A 9,967-nucleotide genomic window follows, 5' to 3' on the forward strand; every position below is an offset into this window, starting at 1 on the left:
AACTTACTTGCTTTATCAATGAGGATACAGAAGCCCAGAGAGCTTAAACTAATTACCCAGTTTTAAACATTTCAAGTATAACAACAATTTTATCTCTTCTGTTAATGTGTTTCCCTTACGAGAAGTTTTATGACCACAATTTTCCTCTAAATCCACTTCTGACCACTTATCTCTGTTATACAAGAGATATAACCTTAATTAAACAAGCAATAAGAGTGAATATTTTTATAAAAGGCATATAATAAATGCTCAATTTATTTGTTATTGTATTTATTAGTTACCGTTTTTATACCATTATTTTAAATGAAAGAATTTCCATAGAACGAGTACAATTAATTAAATAAATATATAGTACAATCTTGGTTCATTGTATTTTCCTTCTCTAAATCCAATCATAACTGTGGAGAATTTCTCACATTTGTTCAATAGCTTTACTACAAAACAAACACACGTGCACACATGCATGTGCTCAGCCCGTACAGATGCACATAATGACATGCATTTAATACTGCAGAAGAATGATTGAAGAAATCAATTAAAATCTTATAATTATTTCAATTGATTCCATTTTAGAACATAACTATTGCTTTAATTTCAACACAATATCAGGATAAATGTCTACAAGGACCATAAATTTTAAAATCTATTGAACATGCATACATAAAGCTAATCAATAATTTTTTAAAAATACAACTTATAAGGCTTCATATTTTATGATTGGACATTACTTTTAATCTCAGAGTACAGAAGATTTCAAATATCACCTTATCTAAATAGAATTTCCAAAACTATACTTTGTCATGTTTGCCTTGGGATAATCTAGATAAGGGAATTTTTCATATTTTAGGGAAGTGGCAGAACATGTTTAAATATATCAATCTTTGCACATAGTGTTATGTGAGTGAGAATTTGCCATCTCCTTGGCAATTTTAGACACCTCTGAATATTAAATTCTTCTTCCCATTACTGGACTGAGATCTGTTTTCTGGTAACTTACACGCGGTATTTCCTATAGAAGCACTTCCTAGAATAATCTATCCACAAAAAAAACCACACCTCTCTCTCCATTCCCTGATATGTTCTTGGTGCCAGTGCTTTATTGGTGGTTTTTGCAAAACCTGATGAAGAAACCTCATCATTCCACAGACTGCTAAATCTGCCATTTGTCCTGGACATCACACTTTTAAGGTCTCTCTGAGGTTTTGACTTATTTCCTTAATTCTTAGGGGTTATATACCCGCCGGGGTGGTGGTTTGAGCCTGAGGGAGAGTACCACAGTTAAATGCTAAACTTTTACTGCCCAAGACAAAATTCTAAAATAGCTTCCACTCGAGGAATGGTTTATCTCCAGGTAATTTTAGCTATTATTTTACTGAAATTAATAAAAATCTCCTTTCAAAGTACATTACTATTAATTTTATGTGTATTTAAAAATAATACGGTAAATTATACATTTATATAAACCATTTTGATTAATTAAAAACAGTAAATTAAGCTTCTTTAAGCCTAAGACGAGATTCCCACATGGCACAATGCCTAGAATGAGCCACATTAGATGTGCACTCTGGAAATTGAGACAAAAACATGGTTGACAGAATTCCTTTGTCCTCCCATTTTTATATTGCCCAATAAAATCCCCCATTGTAATATAAAATTACATTACATCAAACACAATGTAAGAGATGACTAAATAGAGTCAATGTGGGATTCAGACTCAATATCTTGAGTTCCGAATGAAATTTCCTAAACAGTCATCTAAAATAGAATACTGAAGGCAACCTCTTTATCAATATTCCTAAAAGCATGAGAGACTACCTATATTTAGTCCTGAGCAATATAAGATCAACAGGCCAGCCTGATCAAAACTTGGAGAATACAAGGCTTGTCATACATACTATCTCCAAAACTTACAAGCCTCATAGCACTTTTGTGTAGGTATTATCTTTACTATTTCACAAATGATAAATGTGAGACTCAGAGAGCTTACCTAAAAGTAGCCAAGGTCAAATCCTTAATACACTGTGAAAAACATCAGCTTGTTTGACCCATATTCTACACCCTTCCTTGAAACCACAAGCCAAATCATTCTTTTTCCAAGTCACACAGGGGAAAATCCAATGGTACTGGGCTCATTTGTGGTTGGTTTAGCAGCATAACAGAATAGTAAAGGCAAAGGACTATGAATCAGGTGACAAGGTACGGAATTTCCCCTCAATGAGTTATAGGACTAGATGATTCATTCACATTACGGTATCCGGTTTTTGTACACTAGATGATTTCTAAGGCTTATTCTAGATTTGAAATTCTTTAGTTTCCTCACACTTTTCTTTAATTTATATTTTCTTTTTAGGTCAAATGTTATTTGGATTCAGATATATATATATATATAGTTTTATGTGAGTCACAAATATTTGGAAACATCATAAGTTTCACTCTGTAAGACCTTGGCATTATCCTACAATAAACATTTTATACTCTTTTCATGCTCACCTCAAGCATTAGATTTCAAAATGAGTCATGTGGCTCAAGGTTTTTTTTTGGATTTTACAATAGGGATTTATTAACTTACAGTTTACAGTCCTTGGCCTATGAAAATGTCCCAACTCAAGGCATCAATAGGATGATACCTGGACTCTGAAGACAGACTGCCAGCATCTGGGACACCTCTGTCACATGAAGGACATGGCCAGGATGTGTCTGTATTTCCCTCAAGGTCTTTTGATGCTAGTAAGTCTCTTCTTATTTGGAAATCACAAGGTCCTTTGACTCTTTCATACAGCTAAGTTTCTGAAATGTAATAGCAGGGTTCCATTTCATATTTTTTTTCTGTAATTCAATAGTTCAGCCATTGTTCTAGTATCCAGGCTACTAAAACAAACACCATGCAACAGGAATTTATTGGTTCATGATTTTGAGGCTAGGAAAACTCCCAAATTGAGGTATAAGAAAGGCCGTGCTTTTTCTCCAAACATCGTGGCATTCCAGATCTGACTGCCAGTGAACCTTGGTCCTTGGCTTTTCTGTTATATGGCAATGCATAAAGCAGCACTTCTTCATTCTCTCCCAGGTTCCATTAACTTCCAGCTTCTGGATGCTCCCTATGAATTCTACTTCTCTCTGGCCTTCTCAATAAGGTCTTCAGGAATAGGATTAAGACACATCCTGATTCATTTGGGCCACACCTGACCTTACATAACCTCACAAAAGGTCTTATTTATAAGAGTTCACACCTATAGGATTGGATTGCTTACGAACAAGTTTTTCTGGGGTACATAGCAGCAAGCCACCACTGTCATTGAAAATAAACAAAACAGTTGTTCCTTGGCTAAAATCAACAATGTGACAAAGTAACTGAAATTTTTGTGTGTGTCATATATCCATACACATATTCCCCAATGGATGTTGATTTTGCTTTGTCAAATGAAGTCTACTGTTTTTGGACCACCTGAAAACCATTTTACCTTCTTTTTTATTACACTTTATGTTTCCTTTTGGGGAGTAGCTCATCTCTGCTTTCTCTCCACCTACCTTGCAGGTAGAAACACCTCTGTCTCTATTTCAGAGGTGTGTATGTGACCCAGGTCTCAGGCATCCATACATTCCCTTCAATAGAGACTGGGTCAGGGATGGGAATGCGCCTCCATTCAAGATCATGACTTTTGTTCAGATTAATGGGGGGTGTTGTTTGCATATACACTGAAACCCAGATGATATAAGGCTGAAATCTCTGTAGCCACATTTCCACCAGGTTGGAACACGCTTGTCCCAGTGAAGCCAAACACAGAGGCAAGCAGAACCAAGATACAGAAAGAAAATCAGTGCTGTAAAAGATCTCTGATCCCCTGAATCCAGCTATGCCTTAATTTTGAAAATCCTTGGATTCTAATCACAGAAACCAAAGTTTGCCATTTCAATTGAATGTTTGGTAACCTACAAGTTAAAGAGAACAAAGCTAACTAATACATGATCAAATAAATTTTTGAAGCTTCAATAACTTGATCTTCATCAACTTTTCAGTTATAGATTCATTTCTGAGTCTTTCGGGATTTGATGCTTGTTTCTTTTCTATACACGATCTACCCCTCAACCATTTTATAGAATACAAAGTGTGTTACTCATAGCCCTCACTCCTGTTACTCATAGCCCTCACTCCTCTCTCACCTGTGAACACTAAAGCATTTATATTTTACTCCTGGTAAAGACAAACAAACAAATAAACAACAACAATGACAACAGCAAAACCCTCAAGGTTTATTGTTAAACTGCACTATTGCAAATTATTCTTATTGTACCATACTCCTAATTATCTTCAAATATTATAGCTCCTCCAGTCCCTCTTTCCCCCACCTCGCCCCAGGCAGTGAACTTTTAAAGGACAGGTTGTGATTCTTTTATCCCTTTGTCTTTTCCCCAGAGTCTTGCCCTTAACAAAATAGGAACTCATTTTAAAATATGCTAATGAGTTGGAAACAAGAATTTAATGATAAAAGCAAGTAGCAAAAGAGAATCTTTTCATAAAATACCTGATACCCTCAAGAGTTCACAAAACCATATTAAAGATAAATAAATTGAATTGCAAAACTCTGCAGGCCACTTTAGCAACACCATCTCAAAGATTAGCAGCATCAGGCTTCTAAACAATCATGCATAGCATAAACTATAAAACAGAGAGAGATAATCAGAGAACTATACTAGCCCAATTATTTTATTCACTTGATGTTTAAATTCAAAAGCATACTGCTTTTCCTTATATTTAAAATAGAAAAGCCAAATTATTTTACCAAGAGTTTTGGTGTATTCTTTACATTAAAATGAATAAATGAGCAAGTTCAAACAAATAATTAATGAAATATGTTATTCTGTGTCTAAAAGGATTTTCATTTCTCTACCTGACACATACTTTTGGTAGACTAGAAATGAATCATTTATTACAAACACAGGAATTTGCACAATATATCATGCAAGCTCCACATCATCTATTTCATCAGGATTTAGCTCAAACATCTTTGTGTATAACCCGGTCATTGCCTGGAAGTTCACCCGAAACTCAGAGCTAAATCTCTGCAGCTATGAAAGTCAGCATTGCCCAATAAAGCAACTGAAAAAAGCTAAAAAGGTCAGACTTTGATTAGAGATATGAATGAAACCGAGCTGGTTAAGACTGAGGTAAATCAGATTACAGGGTAAAGGATGATATTGACTGTATTTTAAAACTTCAACCTCTGTGGAAAACCAAAGGAAGAGATGTTTGGTCAAAAATTTATATTTTCTTTAGCACATTATCAAATTTAACTTGTATGATCAGTTTATTCAAACACATTTATTACATGGAAACTTGAATAAGAAGTAATATCTTATTGGTTTGTACAGGCTAGTGTGATGTCCTGATACATCCCAGAGTAATGTGGGCAGAAGATACAAAAGCATTTGCAAGGTCCTCTTGAGAGACTGGAGGAAAATGTGGAAATATTAAACTTCCCAACCTGAGGAAGTCCTGATATTCTCACACGTTGGAGGCTACCAATTTAATAGGCTGAGCCCTTGACTTTGGGGCCGCCCTTATGAAACTTATTCTTGCAAAGGAGAAGCTAAGCCTACTTATAATTATGTCTAAGAGTCAGCCCCAGAGAACTTCTTTTGTTGCTCAGATATGGCCTCCCTCACTTAGCCAACTCTGTAGATAAACTTATTGCCCTCCCCACTATGTGGGGTGAAATTCTCCTTGACAACATGGGACAAGACTCTGAGGATGAGCCTGGCCCTGGCATCGTGGGTTAGAGGAGGACTTCTTGACCAAAAAGGGGAAGAGAAATGAAACAAAAAGCTTTAGTTACTGAGAGATTTCAAATAGAGTAAAGAGGTCGTTCTGGATGCTATTCTGGTGCATTACATGGATATCCCTTTTCAGTTTGGGAGGTATTGGAGTAATTAGAGGGAAATGCCTGAAACCATTGAACTGTAATCCAATAGCCTTGATTCTTGAAGATGGCTAAATAACTATACAACTTGTACAGTGTGACTATATGATTGTGAAAATCTTCTGACACTCCCTCTATCCAATGTACAGACAGATGAGTAAGAAAATAAAGATGAAAATAAATAAATAAATAAGGGGTTTACAGGGGGTATGGAATGTTTTGGGTGCTCTTTTTTACTTTTATTTTTATTTTTTATTCTTATTTCTTTGTTTTTGGAGTAATGAAAATGTTAAAAAATCAATGGTGATGATGAATGCAAAGCTATATGATGATACTGTGAACCAATGATTGCATACTTTGGTTGATTATATGGTATGTGAATACATCTCAGTAAAAGTGCAATAAAAAGATTCAGCTCAAATAAAGTAGGAAACCCACAGGCTTATTAAGACGTACAAAAGTACTACATGATGCTGGAGTCAAATGACTGATAGAGAAATAAGCCCTAAATAACAGGAGGCTTACATGAACCAAAATGGGTTCCTATCGTATGAAAACTATATATTATTTTATGATTTACATGTCGGGCACTTTTTATTATTGGTAAATAAAATGATTTCATAACTGGAAAATATATTTCAAAAACGATATATAGATTGTTTGAATTTTTAAAACTTAGACCCTAATGGCATATCTTAAGGATAGCCTTTGCTAATTCTGATCAAAACCTTTTAGGATACTGCCTTTGTGAACAAAAACAATTTCTTAAAAAATTCACATGATACTGTATATAATTTTGGAAATTGCTACTTTGTTAAAAAAAATCATGTTTATGAATCAATGAATATTTTCTATGACAAACTATTAAGGATCATATGTAACTCATTGCTAGACATAACATTATTTAATTGGCCAATCGAATATTTATATATAAATATGTAAATATGTAAGCATTCATTAACTACTAGAAACAAAACTGTAATGATCAAAAAAGTAGTTTCTATCTCTCTATAATAAGACTTGCATTTGTTTACATCTATTAAGGAGTTTGAGTGGTTTTTCTGATGTCCACCTTGAACCAGGAATTCTAGCATCAGTTTGTCACTATTCTACAATCCCTTCTCAAACGGTTTGCAGAAAGTTCAGGTTACCCCAAATTATTGAGCAAATAAATGACTGACTTCTGGGAAAGGACAGAGTAATTTTTCAGGTTTATCTAAGTTCTCATCAGAGGTGGATTTATTTAATGCTAATGAAGCTTAAATTTCAGGGCCTCTTATTTGCACCAGCCACTTCCAGGTCGCTGGAGTAAACCTGACGATGTGCTCACAATAGTTAAATGCTCTTATAAAATTTGCAAAAGTAAATTTTCAGTCCAATGCTCCCTTTGAAATCAGTACCTTCTTTATGTGATGTGACATTGGAGGATCTATGGAAATTCTGGGGATCTAATCATTGAAAACTTTGGAGTGTGATATATTTATGTGATTTGTAGTCACTTCTACATACAGTAAATAATTGCTCCCTGTTGTGGCACATCAGTGACTCCGCTGGGCTGACGAAGCCCAGGGTTGTGACATAAAGGTGCATGGCCAGATTCTACAAGGCAGCCTGTGCCAAATGCATAGGGACAGCTGAGGAGCAGCAAGGCTTTCTATAAGCCCAGCCAGAATCTGATCGGTGGAGCATTCTCTGAAATGTCATACTTTGTTATTTAAAAAAGTTGGTTAAGTTTTATGAAATTTAACATCAATTCTAAAAGTATGGCATTACTTATTAGGAGTTGTGAAAAAAAACTTAACTAATCTTTCAATTTAAGAGAAAATATTGATATGCTAAAATAAGATCAAAGAGCATTATGCTACAGAAAAGATGAAATTGTCTCTCTTCTACCTATAGATATTCCTATAAAGAAAGATTGTTAAATAAAGAAGTGATCAAAAGCTGTATATTCAAAATAAGCAAGAGGAAATACGAGACATGAAAGGGGATGAAAAATGACAAAATCTGGACAATTGTCAATTTACTTCTAAAGAATTCAATACTTCTTGTGGTTTTTCAAAATATTAAAGTAATATAGGCTCTTTTAAGTGATTGCATATAAAGAATATATACAAAAGAAAGCATATATACATACACTATAATGTTTCTTATAACATATATTTATTACTCTTAGTTATGTATTTATATGAATACTCCATACATATAAATACATACAAGAGGATAAAAAGCGAAAGTCAATAGTCTGAAATTTTTTTCATGTAATAAATATCTATGATGGCATAATATTAACATAAATGAAAAGACTGATAGATTTAATTAAATAAAACATTTAAAACTTCTCTCCAGCAGTGCTAAAAGATCAGAAAAACTGAGAGAATGCTGAGACATAGCCAAGTAAACATTATGTCCCTAACTAGGATGACATAAAGTTTCTGTGAGTTTATGTGAAAAAACAAATCACCCAGTGAAAGTGGGCGTAGAATCTATACAGACAAAGCATGTAAGATGAAAGTTACTGATAACAAAGCACTTGAAGAGATGTTTATACTTATAAGTAGTCAGGGAACACAAATTAAAATAATGAGATTTGCATAACTGGAAAAGACTGTAATATCTGGTATTATTGGGGATAATAGGAACTTTGGTGTACTATTCATGGAAGTTTAACTTGATCATAAACTTTCTGGCAAAGAAAGTAAGTTAAGTTAGGGAAAAATTGCAGACAACCTAAAAACTAATCACTAAAATATTGCATAACAGTGTTGCATTTGTCACACAAAGAAATTTACACACTTATTTAAAAATGAGGGATATCTTTATGTAATGAACCAGAAATATATCCATGATAGATTGTTCAATGTATCAAGAGAGAGACGGGCACAGAGAGAACAGATAAGGAGAGATGGAAGAAATGAGGAGGGAAAAATGCAAAAACATAAACACGTACTTGTACTTTTCTAATATACAGTCAGGAAACATTCTGGAGGGTATGCTCTAAAATGTTACCAATGACTAAAAGATTGGGAGAAGAATCAAAGGAGGAGGAATATAACAGAGAAAACAATATTTAACAAATGAGTATGACTGCTGAATCACTGTATTACTACTCCTTCTAGCTAGAAGGAAAAATCTGAGATGGTGGAATGGTAGCCCCTGACAAATTCTGGGATCTGTTCTGGAACTATTTGCTGAAGTGTACTTTGAAAAGTATTGTTTTTTTTTCCTTCACTTTGTATATATATTTTACCATTAAAAAAACATTTAAAAAGTAGGTAACATGGGTCAATTTTTTCTAGCCTTTTCAAAAATTCAAAGTTAATCACAAGCGTTTGTCTTATTCTTAAAAATTAATTACAAACATCATGTTTGAAGAGCTTAAAAGTCTTTTTTTGTTGCTGAATTGACTAAGATTATTTAACCTTTAGTTAACTCTGGACATTTAACCTTGTTCTAATATATAATGTAATAAATAATATAATAAATCTTATTCTCGACATAATAAATAGGCTAGAATAATCATTCTTGAAACAGAATTTTAATCATATTCAGATTATCTCCTTAGGATAAAAGTCTTATTAGGTCAAAGCTTTTATTTTATTTAAGGTCTCTCATATATATTGTAAAATCGCTACTTCAAAAGACAGACATAATTAACATCCCTTCTATGTTACATGAGAATTACTCATCATCTGGGAAGTGTTCTTCCCACCTTTGTGTTTATCTTTTATTAGGAATATTTTTTGAAGTATATAAGTTTTTCATTTTTTGTGGACAAAGAAATTATTTTAACTTCTTTAGTTGATTTCACTTTTTAAAATGTTCTTACTTTTGCAAAATTAGATTAAAATATTGACCTTCATTTTTCTGTTTATTATGATTTGATATTAAAGCAAATTGTTTTTTAAATTTTAATTTATTTTGGTCACTTATTCAAGTGAAGTTTAATTTCCTTTAGTTTTCCTTCAAAAATCTCAATACTACAGTTGTACTTACTGTATTTGACTTGTAGAGATGTTCTGTTGCACTTGCACATTAAAAATTGGGAA

This window comes from Tamandua tetradactyla, chromosome 21 (genome assembly GCF_023851605.1).
Source record: "Tamandua tetradactyla isolate mTamTet1 chromosome 21, mTamTet1.pri, whole genome shotgun sequence".
In the NCBI taxonomy this organism is placed as follows: Eukaryota; Metazoa; Chordata; class Mammalia; order Pilosa; family Myrmecophagidae; genus Tamandua; species Tamandua tetradactyla.